At 32.2% G+C, this 20,673-nt stretch overlaps 1 protein-coding gene and 1 long non-coding RNA gene across 2 annotated transcripts in view; both read left to right on the top strand.

The window, feature by feature from the left end:
- Positions 1–20,673, top strand: part of LOC115885855 — a 335,423-nt gene that overhangs the window by 90,533 nt on the left and 224,217 nt on the right. The gene's annotated exons all lie outside the window — the stretch shown is intronic.
- On the top strand, positions 9,829–10,821 carry LOC115885856. The gene is made up of 2 exons (XR_004050801.1): positions 9,829–10,149; positions 10,632–10,821. It is a non-coding gene; the product is annotated as an uncharacterized LOC115885856 (long non-coding RNA).

Here is a 20,673-nt window from a genome sequence, read left to right as displayed (position 1 = left end):
TTTTTTAACAATTTTTTATATTTTATGTTTTTGAGCCATTATTCGTGATAAAACATAAAACATTATAAGTTATCATATACGATTTGAAGTTCAACTTTAGCCTTCAGTAACATTCAAACGAGTCGATTAAGAAAATTCATATCAATTCTTTTTTGAAGACTGTTCAATTTCCTGTGTGTATTGATTTTTACAAAACGCTGATTTGTTAGAACGCAATAAAATTCCAAAAAAAAAGCATTTGTTTCCCCGTGTTATTTAATTATTATTTATTTATCTGGGAAATAGAAAATCAGGGTAAGCCACTTCTTAGTATTAATATTAACAACTGAAACTTTACTAGAATTTTTTTTTTCTCATTATCCTGAACGATATGTTGACGGTGGTAACTAAAAGGAAAAAAATATATATTTTTTTTTGGTGCACTCTAGTATATATAGTGAAAAATATATTATTTTTCATTTCTTCTAATATTGTTCAAATCACCACTATTAGACAGGGTATGTTTCAAATAAGTACACTTATTTTGAGGGATAACAAATCTTGATGAAAAAAAACATATTTTTCCTTTGCGGCTTTTCAAATAAGTACAAAATAGCTAAGTTATTTTATTTGAAAATTTAATAAAATTGTTTTTTTGTTTAATTTTTTGAAACCACTGGATTTTTTCGGGATTTTCTGCATTCCTCTTAATCCTTTATACTCATAGCTTCCTTTAATCTACTACCTATGTTGTCGCATTACCAAGATACTATGTATTAACTAAAAAATCCCCAACAAATTGAAAATACAAAATTTTAAACATTTTTTTTTCACGAAAAAGAATCTTACTACCGTGTTCCTGGGATCGAAATATATTACCCCAGAATTATGCGCATTATTTAAAACTCACCCTGTAGATTAAGTCTATTAAACAACTGTTCAACTAGATATCCCTATAGCGGAATCTCCGGGTTCCTTCAGTAAAGTGATTTAAAAAAATATATTATTATTGTAATTTTATTTCCAGAATTTCATTAGAATACCAATTTTATTATATATTAATATTATACCAATGTGACTGATAAAGTTTGAAAAAAAATAACGTCTAACCTGCTGTGGCCGTGAATCATCCTCTTTATGCTTACTATAAAACTTGGAAATGAAGTTATTTGAAAATTGATCCTGAAATTAATTAAAAATTTAAATAAATAATACTTTAACTTGACTCTTCGTTAAATGAGAAAAAAAATAAACACAAACTAGAACTGTATAAATAATGTCTATAGGCGGGTTTATTTCTTGGAAACAGTTATTTTTAGAACAGTGTATTAATCACATAGACGGAAATTTAGCTATCATAATAATCTAAACAAAAACTGAGAGATATTCATAGACAACTGAGTATTAACAAAATGATTTATGATGAGGCTTGCGTGTACTAAGAAATAAAATAAAACTACTAAACTTGAACAGTGTACGAATTGTATAGACGCCAAATTAATTCATTGTTAGTTTAATTCACATTCATAAAAACAAAATAATTTGTTCGACACTTTTGATTCACATTTACTTGCATTCGTCTATTGTTTTCAAATTCATTTGTACTCGCATGCTTTATCAACTCTATTTTTATTTTTTTACAATAGTATTAGCGATTTTAGTTTTTATGTTGAAACGTGATATAAGCTAATATGTAAAATCCGCATGCAATTCATTACAATTAAACACGAACGAAAAAATGTTTCTATTTTTTGTTGAAGTTGAATTAACAATGTTTTATAGTTCTGCACTGTTTCAGATTGGAAATAATTCTAAATAGAATTCAAATGTATGGAGTTAAAATTGGTTTAATTACGCCTGGATAAATTTTAATTTGGAATGTCACTTGTCTCTGACGTTGAGTGGATTCGCTACGGACTTTATTTTGAAAACAATTGTATATTTTTGCATTGGTAAATACCAACATTATTTTGTTTTAGTTTCTTGTAGGTGTTTTGTGTATATTTCAGACAATATTATTACCTTAGAGAGCCGTAGTGTTTTTCTATGAATATAATAATATCAAATTATTATAATTACAGTTTAATATCTTCCCCTAGGAGATGCAAGACCTTGTGGTTGGTGGGGAAGCTCCTACTCAGGTGCCAGGAAGAACCCCTTCTGGTACTTTGGCTGGATCTAAGTTAGATTAGGTTGCTGGGGTTTGAGATCATATTTTATCCCTCTCTTGGAGGCCTTGGGTCCATTGCAATAACTCTGTGTTATTGTACCAAACCTTCCTTTCGTTCTTTCTTTGAGTTAAAGCACTTCCAGCTTTGTCAGTTCCCGATGTCGCTGATGTTGGTTTCTGCTGCTTCCTCTAGTCCTTCCGAAAAATATTGCCCTAAAGTTTTAAAGCGTCGGTATTCCAGTGCCGGACAGTGGCACAGCAGGTGCTTTATGGTTAGTTTTTCCTCTCCGCATTCTCTGCAGTAGTCATCGCGTTGTTGGAAACTTTCCATCTCACGAGGTTTACCCCCGTGGAGCAGTACCCAGTGATGACACCTACAAGTATGCGTACTAGGTTCTTTTTGTGCTCTAGTAATTGTTTTGTCTTTTTGTTATCTACCACTAGTCACAGTTTTCGAGCTGTAGTGCAATCCTCACGGTTTTGCCACGTCTCTTGCGGCTTGGCCTTGATGGTAGTTCCTATAGCTTCATTCACTATGTGTGTTCATCTTCACTGGTGGTGGGTCATCTGCCACGGTGTTTCCCCTGGCTGGGTCTAAAGAGCGTCTCATTTTCTTGTTCCCGGCTGTATTGTCGTGGCCAGGAAATTGCACCAAGACGTATAACGATCGGGGCAATAACGATGCCCCTGTCTGTCATACGAGGCACCCTCTGCTGCTTGTCGTCATGTATCACGGGCAGAGTGTGTGGGGGGTCTTAGCTTAATCGTTCGGACCAAGAGGAAACAACCACGCCAAAAATCTAAATCCTATGGTGGCGGGACCAGGTCAACGGGATGTGTGGCTAGAGAGAAGACTAGCCTCTACTAGCCAACCTTGGGGCATAAGGGGGCAACCCATTGTATTCTCGTCTCCTTTACTTCTAAATGCTGGGTTCTGTAGAAGTGGACCAACTAACTTTTGCCGTGTAATATACTTCAAATCCAAGGAGACAATAGAGAAAGAGGGATATATTTTCTATTATAGATTCGGGACATACACCGGTATCAGGTCCAAGGAGAGACCAAATTAAAGGGGTGGAGAAAATGGAGACAGATCTTCCAGTATCCACTTCACGCGTACTTCAGCCGGAGGCAAGCTCCTCGACTATGAAAGGCACGGACGGCTAACCCTGTTGTTAGAGGAGGATGTCCCTCTTACAACAGGAAGATCCCCATGTATGATGAGTTATAGACTGTATGATGAGCTATAACTCAAGGAAGGGAGACACAATAAATATTTAATGATTGCGGGGATTAACCCCTCCCCCCCTCCCTCTTACTTATTCTACATTCTTCTGCATACTTCATACATACATTCTACTTCAGTTTAATATACTGATTCGGACCGATTTCTAGATAATTTTTTTTATCTATACTGTACGCGATATCCTATAATTTTATAATAGCGTTGCCCTCATCATGTCTGCATCTTATATCTGAATCTTATCTAGTGATAACAATATATATCTTCGTACACTCGAAAACCGGCATTCATAGCCAGACCCTGCCGATACTGTATGTACTTAACAATACGCACTAATTCCAAATTCGCTAGCCATCAGCAGAAGATAAAAACTAATTTCTTCTTCTACTTATTTGAGACCTAGTCGATCTGTCGTTACAACAATTACAAGAAATGTTGAACACATATACCTGGGTATACGAGACTTTGGGCCTTAAGTTAAACATCGACAAAACTAAAATCATGTGCACTTCCCCGGAAGATCACAACAATGCTATAAAAATCGGTGAAGAACTATTGGAATACGTGGCGGAATTTAATTATTTCGGCAGTTTGATTTCGGAAAAGGCCAATATTGACTCTGAAATTCAGCACAGGATTAGCAGCGCCTCAAAAGCATTCTGAAAATTAAAAGGCAGGGTTTTCTACAATCATGACTTGAGTACAAAAACGAAACTTGCAGTTTACCGATCAATTATAATCCCCACCATGTTATGTGGAAGCGAAATCTGAGAAGCGAAACAAGTTGCAACAGAGACATCTTAGACAACTCTTAAGAATCCGGTGGTTCCATCATGTCTCAAATGTATCAGTCCTTGAAAAATCTAACTGCGAGAGTATTGAAGTTATGGTTACAAAATCCCGCTTAAGATGGGCTGGTCACGTATGCAGAATACAAGAAAACCGCATACCAAAATATCTGCGTTACGGTGAGCTTGTAGAGGGTAAGATGAGGCCGGGTGGACAACTCAAAAGGTGCAAGGACATTTTCCACGAAAACTTAAAGGGGATTAACATGCAGAATCATTGGGAAGAAGCAGTTCCCAATAGAACTCAATGGAGAAGAATTATAAACTCAGTTAACAGTGACAACCAAAAAGTAAAGAGGCAACAAAGCAATGAGATTTTTGAATGTCCGGAGTGCGGTGGGCAGATAACATCACGTATCGGGCTTTTCAGTCACAGAAAAGCTCATGAAAGAAAACGCCTTGCGTGACCATCCTCTGATGTGTATCGAATACTCGTCAGCGAGTAATGGCAGTATATGTAGTAGTTTTAAGGTTGCCTCTGTAGGAGTTCTTGGGAGATGGACTGCCAACTATCTTTCCATCTTTTTGAAGGTCTTTTACCCATGGGTTTCCCTTCAAGAGCTATGCGTGGTAGCCAGAAAACAGGCTACCTTTCATGCGTTTTTCGTGTGCAAACCATTGTATTTTTTTTTGATCCCCATCTAAATTAATTTTAATTCTTAAAATTAAATTAGTTATGCTAGTAACCATCAAAATAAGAATTTTTTTGATGTTGGAAAAGAGTAAGTGCAAATTTTTATTTTTTATTAATTAAATTATCATTATTTATCGTTGAACCTTTTCTATTTAAAATGTACATTACCTCCACCGGTACAAAACAACAACTTCCCATCTTACACCGTGCCCGGCATTACAGAGCGCATTTCTCGTAAAACGGTCCGACCCTAGTTCGGATTTAAGGCGAGTCCGGGCAATAATTTCTGGACGTTGGTCACTGTTAAATTCAAACCGTCCAGACAAAGAGAAAGATAAATGAAACAGGGTAAATTACATCTCGTCCCGTAGCCGGAAATTAGTTCGTGTGACAAAAGTCAAACCGACCAAGATCGATAAATGCAGAACCGGATTTAAAAGACGTCTCGTATAACGGGCTCTGGACATTTGTATTATTTAAATTTAGATTCAGCGAACGGACTGACGAATTGTGTATGAGTTAATTAAGTATAAATTTCGAAATTAATTTGTAGATATGTCAGCCGAAAAAGTGATGTTAAAATACTTTTATGCATAAAATTAATTGTTTTTGAAATATTATTTATAGGATATTAATCAACGTCTACAACGTTCGAATACCAAACAATTCTAAACAGAATTATTAAATGAAATAGAATATACAGACCGGACCACCGTAGTAGTAACATAGGCAGAACCGGACGAATTAGCGTATACCCGTCCGCCGGATAAAAAGCAGGCGAAAAAATGCGATAAAATAAAAATAGGTCGATATGTGCTAAGAATGTTTCAGAATTTGTATTTAATCGTGTTTTAATAGCCAAAACGAATACGTAGATTCTCGCGACAGTTCTCGTGTAAAATTTATTTTTTAAGTAAAATAATTTGGATGTTTATGAAGTTCGTGAGAAAATTCAAATTGTAAAATGGTATTTCCAAAATAGGTCTTATCGGGATATACAAACAATTTTTCCACAAACTTATGTAAACAGGCCAATTCCATCTTTATCTAATATATCAAGAGTTATTAATAATTTTGAAACACATGGGTGCATGAAGAACAGGAGTTAAAGCAAGTGTTCGTTTGTGCTACCGCGGATCAAAATCCCACGTTTTCAAGTAATCAAATTGCTGAGGTGGTTGCCCTGCCCACAATGCCCGTATTGTTCAAGAATATTTGAACAATACTTTTCCCAACCGTTTAATTAGTGGATATGGAACTATTTTGTGGCCCGCTAGATCACCAGATCTTTCTCCCAATGATTTCTTTTTGTGGGGTTATGTAAAATCCTAAGTGTATGGTCATAATAGGGCTAATAATCTGGATGAGCTTCAAGTAAAAATACGAGAGGCTTTCCAAACTATTAGCCCTAATATGTTAGCCAATGTCAGACGGGGATTTTACGACCGCCTAGGTTTCTGTCTAGCACAAGAAGGTGGTCTTTTTGAACACTTGTTATAACTTTTTTTTTATTTAGAGTAACATTATAGTTTTTTTTGGGTTTAGAGAATTTATTTATTTGTAGTTTTGGCTTGTAAACACACTTAAATAATAAATATTTAATAATTTTTATTTTATATGTTACCTTAAGTGAAGGTAAACACTTAAAATGAAAATAATAAATACTCGGCACTCGCGTCATATTCCTAGTCTGTCACGACCGACCCGTCGAAGCACAACTGCAACTGCGTACTGCCTGACTAGCCGACTAGCCGGCAGTGACTCTCGAGTACGAACGCAATACGGGTAAACGTAAATTCGTCCGGCAACTTGCTATGTTACTAGTAGCCTGGTGTACGTATAAATTAAATCTAAAATCTAATTCGTCAGCTGAAACATCATGATTTTGTTGACCCTTGTCCTCTCAAATTATTATTTTTTGTAGATTTTTATAGAAAATTACAGATGATCAAAACCAATCACAGCCTTTTATTTTAATCAGTATACACAATTTTCGCTAAATATGTTTGTGTTGTCTTCTTCTTCCTCTTTTTATGGAACACCCTGTACATTTTATGAGAATAAAGTGCATAATTTAATTGTTCTAGCAAATTGTATCACACCATATCTTACCTATCTCTTCAAGTTTTTGTAGAAAATGCATTGTCTTATAATTTAGACCTCATTGTTAATATACCCATGGAATATTGACATTTTAGGTTATTTTTAACGATATAACAATAGGTCGAGATCGGATATCTCAATCCATGGAACATGACGTTTTAATTTTTTTTAACCAACAAATGTACAAAACGTGCAGGTGCTAAAAACGATAATATTGCAAGCCCATTTGTTTACAAAAAGAACAATATTTAAATTTTTGTAAAAGAGTATTTAAATATACCGCCATTATTTCGGCCCAAAAATGAGTTAATTACATAGTTAATTGTTTTAGTTAATAAATGATTCTAAATAAATGTAAATTTGAATCATATCTGATTCATATCTCAACATAAGAATAAGTTATGAAAATGAACGTAAGCATTCGTCAAAAAATTAAATAAAATTTATAAGGTGTTATTTTTTATCACACTGTTACACATACAAAATACAGCTTTTAGTATTTGGAGCAATTATTATTAATCAACGCAAACAACCAATTAATGTACTTTGAATACTGAGATCATATTAATTGGTCCTCTTTAACAAATATTTAAACAGTTCTTTTTATTTTATAATGAAATAAGTTAATTATATCGACAATATTGATCCACTGTACTCTTTGAAAATTACTTACATCTTTAAAAATAATCTAAAATATCAATATTCCATGGGTATATTGATAAATGAGGTTTAAATTATAATAAAATTCATTTTCTATGAAAATTTAAAGAGATTGACGATATAATTTAATAAGGTAAAGGTAAGAAATAGTAATGCAATTTGATAGGCAATTTTGTACTCTGTTCGCAAATCGACCAACTATGAAACCTTCCCGGACACAAACGGTACATTGTGAAACAGGAAGTTGTAGAGAGAAGTAATCCCTATAACATAGGATACAACATTTTAATGAACAGTGTAATATACATGAACACAATAATATACATGTACTGATTTCTTTCGAAAATCGACAACTATGAAACTATGACCCCTTCCCCGACACAAACTCTACTTTGTGAGACAGGAAACTGTAGAGAGAAACCAACCCTATAACATAGGATACAACATTTTAATGAACAGTGCTTTCCATAAAATCAATAAAATGAAAAATATACGAAATAATATACATGCACTGATTTCTTTCGAAAATCGACAACTATGAAACTATGAACCCTTCCCGGACACAAACGGTACAGTGTGAGACAGGAAATTGTAGAGAGAAACAAGTCCTATAACATAGGATACAACATTTTAATGAACACTGCTTTCCATGAAATCAATAAAATGAAAAATATACGAAATAATATACATGCACTGATTTCTTTCGAAAATCGACAACTATGAAACTATGACCCCTTCCCCGACACAAACTCTACTTTGTGAGACAGGAAACTGTAGAGAGAAACCAACCCTATAACATAGGATACAACATTTTAATGAACAGTGCTTTCCATAAAATCAATAAAATGAAAAATATACGAAATAATATACATGCACTGATTTCTTTCGAAAATCGACAACTATGAAACTATGAACCCTTCCCGGACACAAACGGTACAGTGTGAGACAGGAAATTGTAGAGAGAAACAAGTCCTATAACATAGGATACAACATTTTAATGAACACTGCTTTCCATGAAATCAATAAAATGAAAAATATACGAAATAATATACATGTACTGATTTCTTTCGAAAATCGACAACTATGAAACTACTGATTCTCGTAAAATAAACAGGGCGTTCCATTTAAATTAAAGGAGTTATTGCCGATCAAAGCTAGAAATTATTTAAAATAAATGTTTAAACACTCTGTATAAGGTAGTATAATTTTTATTATTGCAACACAAAATTTAGTAAACAGAAAAACTTCAGTACAATATTTGGTTTTAAAAATTTAAATATGCCTAGAGAAATATTGATATTTTTTATTTATTTGGGTCACTCTGTATCTTGTAAAAATATTTTTAAATTGTAGCTCTAATAGTACTTCAACAAACCAAAAAATTCCAATTTTTAAAAATCTAATCATTTAGTTACAATACTCCAGTGTCTTATGTGGTGAATAACCCTGTATCTGTAGTTTCACCCAAAAAAGTTTCATAAATCATGTCCTAAAATTGCGTTAGCAACTAGTAACATTTTTTACTATTCTATTATATAATTATAATTATTTATTATATTATATTATGATTATAACAAGTAACCACAACACAAGGATATATAGAATAAGGATATTCGACTGGCCCAAAAAAAACGTGCCGTATTTTGTCGAGGAAGTCGATTTCGTCACGACCAATGGGCGTCGAGTATTTGAAATTGAAAACATATAAATTGACGGTAACCTATGTTTTTTGACTCATTTCACTGACAAATGTGATGAGATTGTTATTGTAATTTATAGATCCAAAATCCAAAAGTTTTTTGAATAAATAATTTATTTTAAAGTTATTTCCTAGAGGTTTGGTTTGGCCTTCTATATTCTGGTATTTGTCTACTAATAAATAATATCTTATTTTGTATTTCGATGTATGGAAATCCTCAAGTTTTGTATCTGAAGCCGCAAAGAAATTTCGCTCTATAGTGAGAAAAATGTTATTATATCTTTTTAGACGTGTAGAATTACAAAATTTCTCATTTCAGATGTTCTAAATCTGAGTGTATGTCAAAAATTTATAAAAAAATGAGTGCATGTCAAAAATTTAAATATATACTTGAAATATTATTTTAAGTTATATGCTTTGACATTTTTTGGAAGTAAACAAATATTGAAGAAAGTGTTGTGCCTTCACAGAATTTAAATTGGCATTAGGAATAGATTTCCTTGATTTAGTAATGATATTGCTCATAGAAATTGATAATATACTATTTTATATTCACTCGTTCAAGTGCTGATCTATTTTTAAATTGAATATTTATGTAAGTATTATGTATAACACGATATAAATAATTTAAGGACATAAGAAATTAAAATTTCAAGTGCCAATATTGATTATTTTTCCAGTTTTATTCAAATATATTGAAATTAATATGGAAACAAAAGTTCATAAATATTATTCTTAATAACAAGAATTGAGATTTGGGGATAAGTTTGAAAAGCCATGTCAGAAGAGTAGGATTAAAGACAAAGTATTAAGGTTACATATATTTGCATAAAGTTTTAATAACACTGACAATTTTATTTGTTTATGTTTATTAATTAAAATTTAGTTGCAATTTATTTCATATTCTAATATTATTGAGAAAATTTTACTTATATACCTGAATATTATGCTGCTTTTTATTTTAAAGTGTGCCGACTGTGCTGTTATTTTTTATACTACTAGTGTATACTGTATACTGTATTCATATATAGTATTATATATATATATATATATATATATATATATATCAGTAGTATTGATACTTACTTTCTTTCTATGCGTACTTATATCCTTTATAGTCTTTCTAAGTGCATATAATACTACTTTTTTAAGAGAAGGCAGTTTTTAATAATCTATTGTTAATTCCCCTAATTCTGTGTCCCCTGGTTCTGCTATACAACAATTATATATTTTTTTATCATTACTGATTTTAAAAGTTTCTTTTCAAAGAATTTGACCATATATTTTTTTTTCAGAGTAATTGGGCTGTTCCTGAACAATATTGAATATAAATATTCAAAAATATGATAAACTGCATATCCTACTAAGTAGATCAATACCAAAATTCCATTAGAGAAATAAGTTAAAATTATGTTTTACTTGTATAATTTTCTTGCTATTTGTCCACCATTATTTGTGACTTAGAAATTAAATAGTCAAAAAGAATTTAGTACCAGTTTTTATTTCCCAAAAAAAATAATTGTTAAATAATTACATATTGCTTAAGATACAGTATATTATATTGTGTTTATAGTTGATAATTCTAGTTCTTAGTTGTTTATAGTTGATAATTAACAATATTTCTGATGTTAGATATTATATTAGATAAAAAATTTAATTACCAATAGCTACCTACCTATGTAGCTGCAGATTATATATTGTGTAGTAGGTAGTGTATAATTCTTTAGTTCAAGAAACAAATATCAGTACAAGTATATAACCAAAAAATGTTGATGCAAATTCTTTGTATAACATACGTACCCCTACGGTATTCAACTTTTCATTGTTCTTTTAATTAGATACACAATAAGCACATTAATTCGTTTATTAAACAACCAAAACTAACTACTTAAATTCACAATATAAATATCACAATAAATGTATAAGCTTTGATCAATTCCTATTATATATACCTGACGACTTCATACTTTATAACTACCAATGGCTATCCTACTAACACACTAGCCAACTAATAATAAATCTGTTCTAAAAAAATATAACATAAAGACATCGTTATTGCAATAATATAGAAATATATTCCATGTATCATTAACTACCTATAAATACAATACCCACATCTTCTTTTACACGAATAGTGCGTTAGGAGGCAGAAATATTGCCTGTATTGTACATCGTACAAATTGGCTAGAATTTATTAATATCCATTGCAAACATTTCTCTTTCAAGGGTCTAAATGTTTTGTCTTTTTACTGTGTCCCTGTAATATGTTATCAATTAACAACAGTTATCAAATATGATCTGGACAATAATAATTGTTTTACCTTTTTTTCAAACTAAACTCTTTAAACAAACTATATAAATAAAATTTATCTCATAACCTAACTTGCTGCTAGAATTTCTTTCTTGTTATTCTATGTTCCTGTATTGTTATTCTTCACATTATCAATTTCTATGAGCAATATCATTACTAAATCAAGGAAATCTATTCCTAATGCCAATTTAAATTCTGTGAAGGCACAACACTTTCTTCAATATTTGTTTACTTCCAAAAAATGTCAAAGCATATAACATGAAATATTTCAAGTATATATTTAAATTTTTGACATGCACTCACATTTAGAACATCTGAAATAAGAAATTTTGTAATTCTACACGTCTAAAAAGATATAATAACATTTTTCTCACTATAGAGCGAAATTTCTTTGCGGCTTCAGATACAAAACTTGCGGATTTCCATACATCGAAATACAAAATAAGATATTATTTATTAGTAGACAAATACCAGAATATAGAAGGCCAAACCAAACTCTAGGAAATAACTTTAAAATACATTATTTTTTCAAAAAACGTTTGGAACTATAAATTACAATAATAATCTCATCACATCTGTCAGTGAAATGAGTAATGAGTCAAAAAACATAGGTTACCGTCAATTTACATGTTTTCAATTTCAAATACTCGACGCTCATTGGCCGTGACGAAATCGTCTTCCTCGACAAAATACGGCATATTTTCCAACATAGCCCGCTATAGGGAGTTGAATATCCTTCTTCTATATATCCTTGCCACAACACTACAACATAAAAAACTATACACATATAAACTAAAATTCGTAAAATAAATGGCAAATAATAATAAATTATTATTTTTACACACACCACTGGTACTAGTAGTAGATTGTGTTTGTCGCCGAATATATGCCCCGGCCCGTCCACAATTCAATTCCAGCATCATTTATCTTCGTCTCTTCAACGCTAACAGCGCCGATCTCCTTCTCACAGGATTGATTGTTGAACGGACCGGGAGTCCACGAGCTTGCGGCGTTACCAATTGCCATCTTGGTTGAAACTGCAGACCTGCCGCGTCTTTTGCGTGTTTTTAATGAACTCAAATCGAAAAAAAAGGCTTAAAACGGTCAATTCGCAAAAAGCGCTTGAGACGCAAAAAACGCAAAACGCTAAAAATGCTTTCTATGTGGCCGTGGGCTGGGAGGTTTCTGCACTTTGATGAAAACCAAATAAATGATTACCTGTCAGTGAGGTATGCTCTCACCAAATATCATCATTTAAAAAAGTTATGGAATAATTCAGAAATTTATAAACCAACAATTTTTATACCAGAAATTGTAATTAGTCGTAGGAGAATTTGATAATAAATGTAAAAAAGACTAAAAGATTAAAACAATAATTACTCTTTTGTTTCATCAAATTTAAGCTCTATGAATAGTCATTATTTATTGTATACAGTTTTTACATCAAAACTCAAATCAAAGCGGTGTAAAATAAAAAAAAATAACACAAAAAATAAACTTTATTCGCTATTTTTCCTGTCCGTTTCAGCCCTGTGTATCAATTACGGGGATGACAATAATCCGCAATCGAACGAGGGTCCGTTCGAGCACTATAATAAAATCAATTGTGCAAAAATTGCGTAATCATCTCTGGCAAAGCCGCATTTTTGTTTTGGGGAAAAAGGGGTCAAAGAATTTATGTTGGCGAAATCCGGGATTTTGTTATACTTTTATTTAGGGTGTACATAACGAGCAAAGTATTACTGCCGTCCCGAAAAGGGTCTGTGGATAGAAATTTAAGGGGATTAATGTCTAAAAATTAATAAAATTTTAGTACAAGTACCTTCGATTTGACCATAGATTTGAAATAGTTTATACAGTAATAAGATAACGCTATAACTAACAAATTTTTTTTCATACGTTACGGAAGTATTGATTTTTGTGACATAATTGACAATATACAGGGTGATCCGAACTATATTCCGGAAACTTCGACAGCATATTCTGTAGGTAAATGTAAGTAAAAAAGTTTGTATGTCCTAAAATGCTTAATTTCGAAGATACAGGGTGTAGAAGATTAATTTTTATTTCAATTTTTTCCAAATAATTTCTGAAGTAACATCAATATTTTGATGGAAATTGGTGTCTGGGAGTTTTTTGACATGAGAAATTTCATTTTGATGTCAATATGACCCTTAGAGGGCACCACCTACATATTTCTTAACTGGTTTGAAGAGTAATAACTTTTCGTCCGTACCTGTATCAAATGACCAAGTAAAAAAATATACATTTACGACGTTTTTTACATAGAAAAAGTCTCTTGGTAAAAATCGCTACGGGGTATGGTTCTCAAGATATTTGGCATTGAAATTGTCAATACCTGTTGTCATTGACATAAATTAAACATGTTGACTAAATAGTTTAGGTTAGGTTAGGTTAGGAGAACTCTTTGAGAACGGTTGCTCGTAGCGATTTTTACCAACATTTTTTACGTAAAAAATCAGGGAAATGTATATATTTCATACACCCAGTAGTTTCAGAAGTGAGGCTAACTGCTAGGGGCGTTCCGCAGGGTAGTATCTTGGGTCCTCTTTTATACGTAATATACAGGGTGTTTCAAAACAAATGCGAAAAACTTCAGGGGGCGATTCCTTGTTCAAAATAAAGGGTAGTTTGCTTCATAAACGTTGGGTCAAAAGTCAACCATTAGGGAGATATCGCGGTACAAAGATGGCGGAAAAATAATGTTTTTATTTTTTGTCTTGAAAACGAAAAGAGATAGACTAATAAAATTTTATGGAAGCATTACTGTTATGAAAACACACTTTCTGGTAATTTTTTCACTTTTTTAAAATGAGTGGAAGGGGTTGAAATAAACTACCCCTATCATTCTTGTTAACGAAATTTAAAGAAAAATCTTCTCAAACACAAACAAAAAATTAATTTGGATAGCTTGGTTTGTTTAGAAACTTTTTTATCTCTTGTATTTTTTTGATAAAACTCACCGATTTGAAATTAAAAAATAAAATGTAAAGCATTACATGTCAGGACAAAAAACATTTTCTGATAAAGAATCTAGTGGGCTGCTATAATTTTTTTAGGAAAAAATCTAGTCGGTCCCTGTTACTTTTTAGGATGTTCCTAATATTATTTTATTTGACATTACTCTACTGCAATACGTTATTATCTAGATGATTATTATTATCGTTATTATCACTAGATTCTTAATCTAAAAATGTTTTTTGTCCTGACATGTAATGCTTTACATTTTATTTTTTAATTTCAAATCGGTGAGTTTTATCAAAAAAACAGAAGAGATAAAAAAGTTTCTAAATAAACTAGACTATCCAAAATATTTTTTTTGCATGTGTTTGATAAGATTTTTCTTTAAATTTTGTTAACAAGAATGATAGATGTAGTTTATTTCAACTCCTTCCACTCATTTTAAAAAAGTGAAAAAATTACCAGAAAGTGTGTTTTTATAACAGTAATGCTTTCATAAAATTTCATTAGTCTTTTTGTTTTCAATATAAAAAATAAAAACATTAATTTTCCGCCATCTTTGTACCGCGATATCTCCATAATGGTTCACTTTTGACTCAACGTTTATAAAGTAAACTACCCTTTATTTTGAACAAGGAATCACCCCCTAAAGTTTTTCGCATTTGTTTTGAAACACCCCGTATATATCTGATTTCAATAGTTACCGTAAAATGGGGTGAATAGAAACATAGTGGTAAATAGAAACAACATTTCTGAAAAAAAATCAAATCACGATTCGACATATCTAATTTTTCTATCATTGGCAATACACAATAAAATGTAAAAACTATATTTTTATCTGTGGCAGCACTGTTTCTGTCAATCAGCTGATCAATAAATGTGAGATCGATTTTATCACCTATTTTGTTTGGCGCGAAAACTTTATAAATAAAATATTTATTTTTAAAGTAATACATAAGCTGGTACATGTAAGTTGTCATATTATATGTATTGTTAATTATTGTTAAACCTACTTAAATATGTAATAATTTACTGTTTCTAATCACCTTGTTGGACGTAGAATAGATAAAACATTAACAGCAATGTGTGTTTCTATTCTCCCGAATAGCAGGTGAATAGAAACACAAATGTTATTTTTATTTAATATTTATATACATATTTTTCAAAAATCAAATTATACGTATACGCAAAGAACAAACAAAGACCCATGTTTTAAAATATTCGGGAAAATAATACCACATTTTTATCAACCGGTATATCGCTAATAGCCTACGAAACTGTTTCTATTCACCCCATTTTACGGTACTTAAAATATTGCAATGTTCACTTGCACGCTGATGATTCGCAACTTTATTTGTCTTTTCCACCAAATGAATGGAACATGGCAGGGAAGAAAATAAATGAGGACCTCAAGATTATTTCTAATGTATCTAAAGCCCATTATCTCACTCTGAAGGAGTCTAAAACTGAAGTTTTGCTGTTCGATAAAAACAACTATTTACTTCAAACTAATAATCAGTTTTCTCTTGTTTTGAACAACCGTATCCTTATTTTTACGAACAGCTGCCGCAATCTGGGGTTATATTTCGATAGTGACTTAAGATTTTCAAGGTGCCTGGTTGCGTAGAGGTACAGGCTCTCGTCTACCAATCTGAAGGTAGTGGGTTCGAATCCCACACCCGGCATTTCATCAGCCGACTATTTTTATTAAAATAAGAATAGTTTGGGTACCTAGGTCGACTCAGCCTTAAATGAGTACTTGGGATTCACAATCCTGAGGTAATAATAGGCGGTTGAAGCGTAGTGCTAGCCACATTACCTTCCTTGTATACCGAACGGCTCTAGTATGGCAAGCTGTACCTTGCTACTTCCAAGGCGTTAAACGCTATACACGGGAGCTATTATTATTTCTTAAGATTTTCACCACATGTTAAACATACACATCGGGACAGGTCAACTCTGTGTATAGGATTTTAACGTGTAAGACAGTGATGAGGCAGCTTAATGGCAAATCAAATGTATTAAAAAGAGAAAAAAGTTGGGTGGGTATGGGTGGGAACATTTCTTCTTAGCGGTATTGCCAGATTTTGCATCAAAATTTCAAACCGCATAAGTAGACGTTTCAAAAAAATGTGGCATCTAGGGTTGGATCTGGATTTTCAACAATTAGTTACTCATTTTACTACAACTGTAATAGATTACATTTAGCTTAGTTTTGTAGCATATCCAAATATTTGGCAGCTGTTAGCATACCATCAATAAAAAAAGGCCCAATGATATGATTTTGCAGCATGCCAGCCCAAACATTTAGTTTTTGTGGATATTGTGTCCGCAGTGCCATACTAAGGTGCTTATTTTCTCGAGACCAATAACGTACTATCGAAGGATTGTGGTAGCCATGTAAGGGAAACGAGCTTTCATCTGAGAATAATATATTTTCCAAAAATAAATTATTCCGATCGGCTCTTTCTCTTACAGCCTCGCAAAACTCCAGACGTCTGTTACAATCTGCGGGAAAAATTTCTTGCGTGGTACTGATTTTGTAGGACTTATATCCATGCCTTTTTAAAACTCTGCGCACCGTTCGAGCATTGCAACCAACTTGTTCGGCTATATTTCGGCTTGAACAAGGTTCGCTTGTTTCGACAGCGGCACAAATATTAATTTCCTTGTCGGGAATTACCTTCTCTGCGCCTTCCTTATTGTCACAATTTCTGCACGCCGCAATGCAGCCTGTTTGCTCAAATTTATGAACAATGTTGCGTACAGTTGTGGCATAAGGCACAGGGCGATCTTGAAAGGTGAACACATAACGCCCAATGACCTCTTCCACACTTGAGGAAATGTAAAACCATTTAACGATATGCACCTTCTCTTCGGTCGTATAAATAGCCATTTTTGAAACACTTAACGTACACACCGAAACAGCTAGGCGAAAAGAATGATGCAAAAATAGTTTGGATCTCAGGTGATCTATTTCCTTTCCCCACCTTTTCATCTACATAAAGGTGCGTATTCACTATCCGAACGAACGAATGCTACTATCCAACGAGCGAACGTCCAGTCTTGTTCGCGCGGTTCTATAATTCTCATTCGTTTGCGAACGTCTTTGATATACCGAATGGAAACAGATGAGGGAGCGAACCGAATGGCGAACGGCCGCATGCATTCGGTTTGCTGTCCAAATATACCGAATTTCATTCCTTTGTTCTTTCGGATAGTGAATACGAACCTTAACATAAAGCACCGCCCCTCTCAATGCGTTCTCCCACCATGCTTATGCTTTACTTGCCCACACCCGTAAAAACCGGCAACACTGTATCGGTCGCACCGGCTTCTCGCCGGCCCCTTTTGATGCTGTCTCTCTGTCTGTCAACCGGTCATTTATATTATTCTCTGTCTTACACGTTAAAATCCTATACACAGTAATCAAATGACCAGGTCGGTATATTAAAAAATGCATATATGAAATTTAAATTACTTTATAAATACAGAGACATTCTTAGCACACTAATTAAACTCCGTTTATGCGACTCTCTAATTCTTTCAATTATTTCATATTGTGACGTATTTTATTGGCCTGCTCTGCGTCTAGTTGATCGACATTCATTACAAAAATTACAGAACGCTTGTGTAAGATACTCCTATAACCTACGGAAATTTGATCACATATCGGATTGCTTTAGGGAGTCTCACTGGCTTAATTTGGACGAGAGATTTATTGTGCATATGGCCTGTATGGTTTTTAGATTTAATGAATCCCAAACACCAATTTATCTATTTGAGAAATTGTCTAAGCGAAACGAAACGCATAACTATCCTACTAGATCAGACGCGTTGTACAGTGTTCCTAGGCATATCTCAGCTTTGTTCCAGCGTTCATTTTCCTATAATGCGGTCCGAATTTATAATGATATTTTCAACGATATCGGATACCTTTCTGGAATTTAGTCTTTTAAAAAGAGAGTGAAGGGCTATGTGGTAGGAGAGCGTGTTTTGAAAGACTAATATTTAAACTTATGTTCAATTTTTTTCTCACTTCTTTCATATTTCCTTATTTTTTATATATATATTTTGTAATTAATTATTGAATAATGTAGGTCTTTAATTATATTTCTGTAATAACTTGATTATTCATTTTACTACTCTTTTCTTACATATTTTTTTTGGATGGTTGCGTGGAAGAGTACAAATGTGAACGTCGCCATCGTTATTATTTTAATTTGTATACAATTGTTTATATACCTAATAAAGACATTTTGAATTGAATTGAATTGAATACAGGTACGGACGAAAAGTTATTATTCTTCAAAACAGTTAAAACACATATATGTGGCGCCCCCTACAAATCGGAGTGATATTGACATCAAAATTAAATTTCTCATGCCGAAAAACTTCCAGATACCAATTTTCATCTAAATATTGACGTTACTTCACAAATTATTTGGAAAAAATTGAAATAAAAATGAAACTTCTACTCCCTGTATCTCCGAAATTAAGCATTTTAGGACATATGTACATTTATACGAACTTTTTTACTTATTTTTATCTGCAGAATACGCCGCCGAAGTTTTCAGAATATGGTTCGGACCACCCTGTATAAGTCAAGTATAAGCCTATATCGCCTAGGCATAAAAATAAAGCACTTTTAGGCCTAATCATAAAAGTACGAATATATTATTAAACTGATATAAAGTGCAAAATTCAACGAGCCGTAACCATAGTTTCTCGATATATAATTACATAGAAGATATTAATTTTAAATATTTTTATATTATTTGGAACGTTTTAAATTGTTTAAAAACTTATTGCGGCGTTTGAAAAAAATAGCATGTTCTATTCGGAGTAAAAATAGCTTTTGTGCCTCGTCTCTATGTCGTCAAACATACAACTTCGCCACAACACACATAAAAATGTAAATTTTAATTAATAAAAAGAAAAAATTCAGAGAAAATGTTAATCATGCCATGCCATATTATGCATAAATTAGATTTGAATTTGGAAATATACAATTTTACCACAGAAACCCCCCCGAAAAACTATTTAGATTATCTTTCCTAACTATGTGAAATAATTTTTATAATACATATTGATATAACTAAAATATCTTTTTCTCTTCATCTGCTTTTATCAAACCAATTTATTCACAGTTGTTTAATTTAAAAAATTTTAATGCTGAAAAAAGCAAGGGGGGCGACATGTTTCGGGAATTTAAAATATTCCCATCTTCAGGCCCAAAGATAAAAAACAATTACAGAGGTCAAATTTAAAATACAATCACAAACAAGTTAAAAAGTCAAAAAATTATATATATCACAAAATTTGTTCAATCACATATAACAATATGGCATGTTAAATTTGAATAATTAAAAACAACTAGACTAAAATCATAAGGTGAGGGGAGCCGTATAATCCACCATAATTAGATAAATTGAAAGAAAAAACAAGGTAATAATCAAATCATACTTCAATGCCCAATTCAAAGAAAAATACTTAAGCAATAGTTAAATTTATTTTTAGTGATATGTCTTTTTTTATATATTTTTTTTTATATATTATATTTATATATAAAAATTTTTAGTTACTAGAATTTAAAAGGATGACTCAAGATGAGGCTAAAAGTATGATTATTATATGTTTTTAACGTTAAGTGTTATACGTGTATTAGGCCAATTTGTCTATAAGTTAAAAACATCCGTGAACATGGTATTCTTTAAAATTATAACCTTTATTTTTAGTATTTTATCGTTATTATACAAAATGATTGCAACGGTGACGCAAAATGTATGAAACTCAAATAGCTTTTAAATACGTTATTAAGTTGCTTTATTTCCTTGTCACAAAAGTAGTTTGATACATTATTTTCTAAAATATGTGGCTTATTTACTTTTGGGGCTAAAATTATAAAATAATTTAATTTAACTCAGCCGTATTGCATAAAACTCACGGAATATTCAGTCATTGTCACAGCTCATCAATATTTTGCGTAGATCCCACTAACAATGTTACCAATCTAACGAATGTAATTCCGTTTCTTCCGTATG

The sequence above is a fragment of the Sitophilus oryzae genome, unplaced genomic scaffold, assembly GCF_002938485.1.
Source record: "Sitophilus oryzae breed Bouriz unplaced genomic scaffold, Soryzae_2.0 scaffold_460_pilon_pilon, whole genome shotgun sequence".
In the NCBI taxonomy this organism is placed as follows: Eukaryota; Metazoa; Arthropoda; class Insecta; order Coleoptera; family Curculionidae; genus Sitophilus; species Sitophilus oryzae.
The sequence above is the reverse complement of the archived record's forward strand: the minus strand, read 5'-3'. Positions and strand labels throughout refer to the sequence as shown.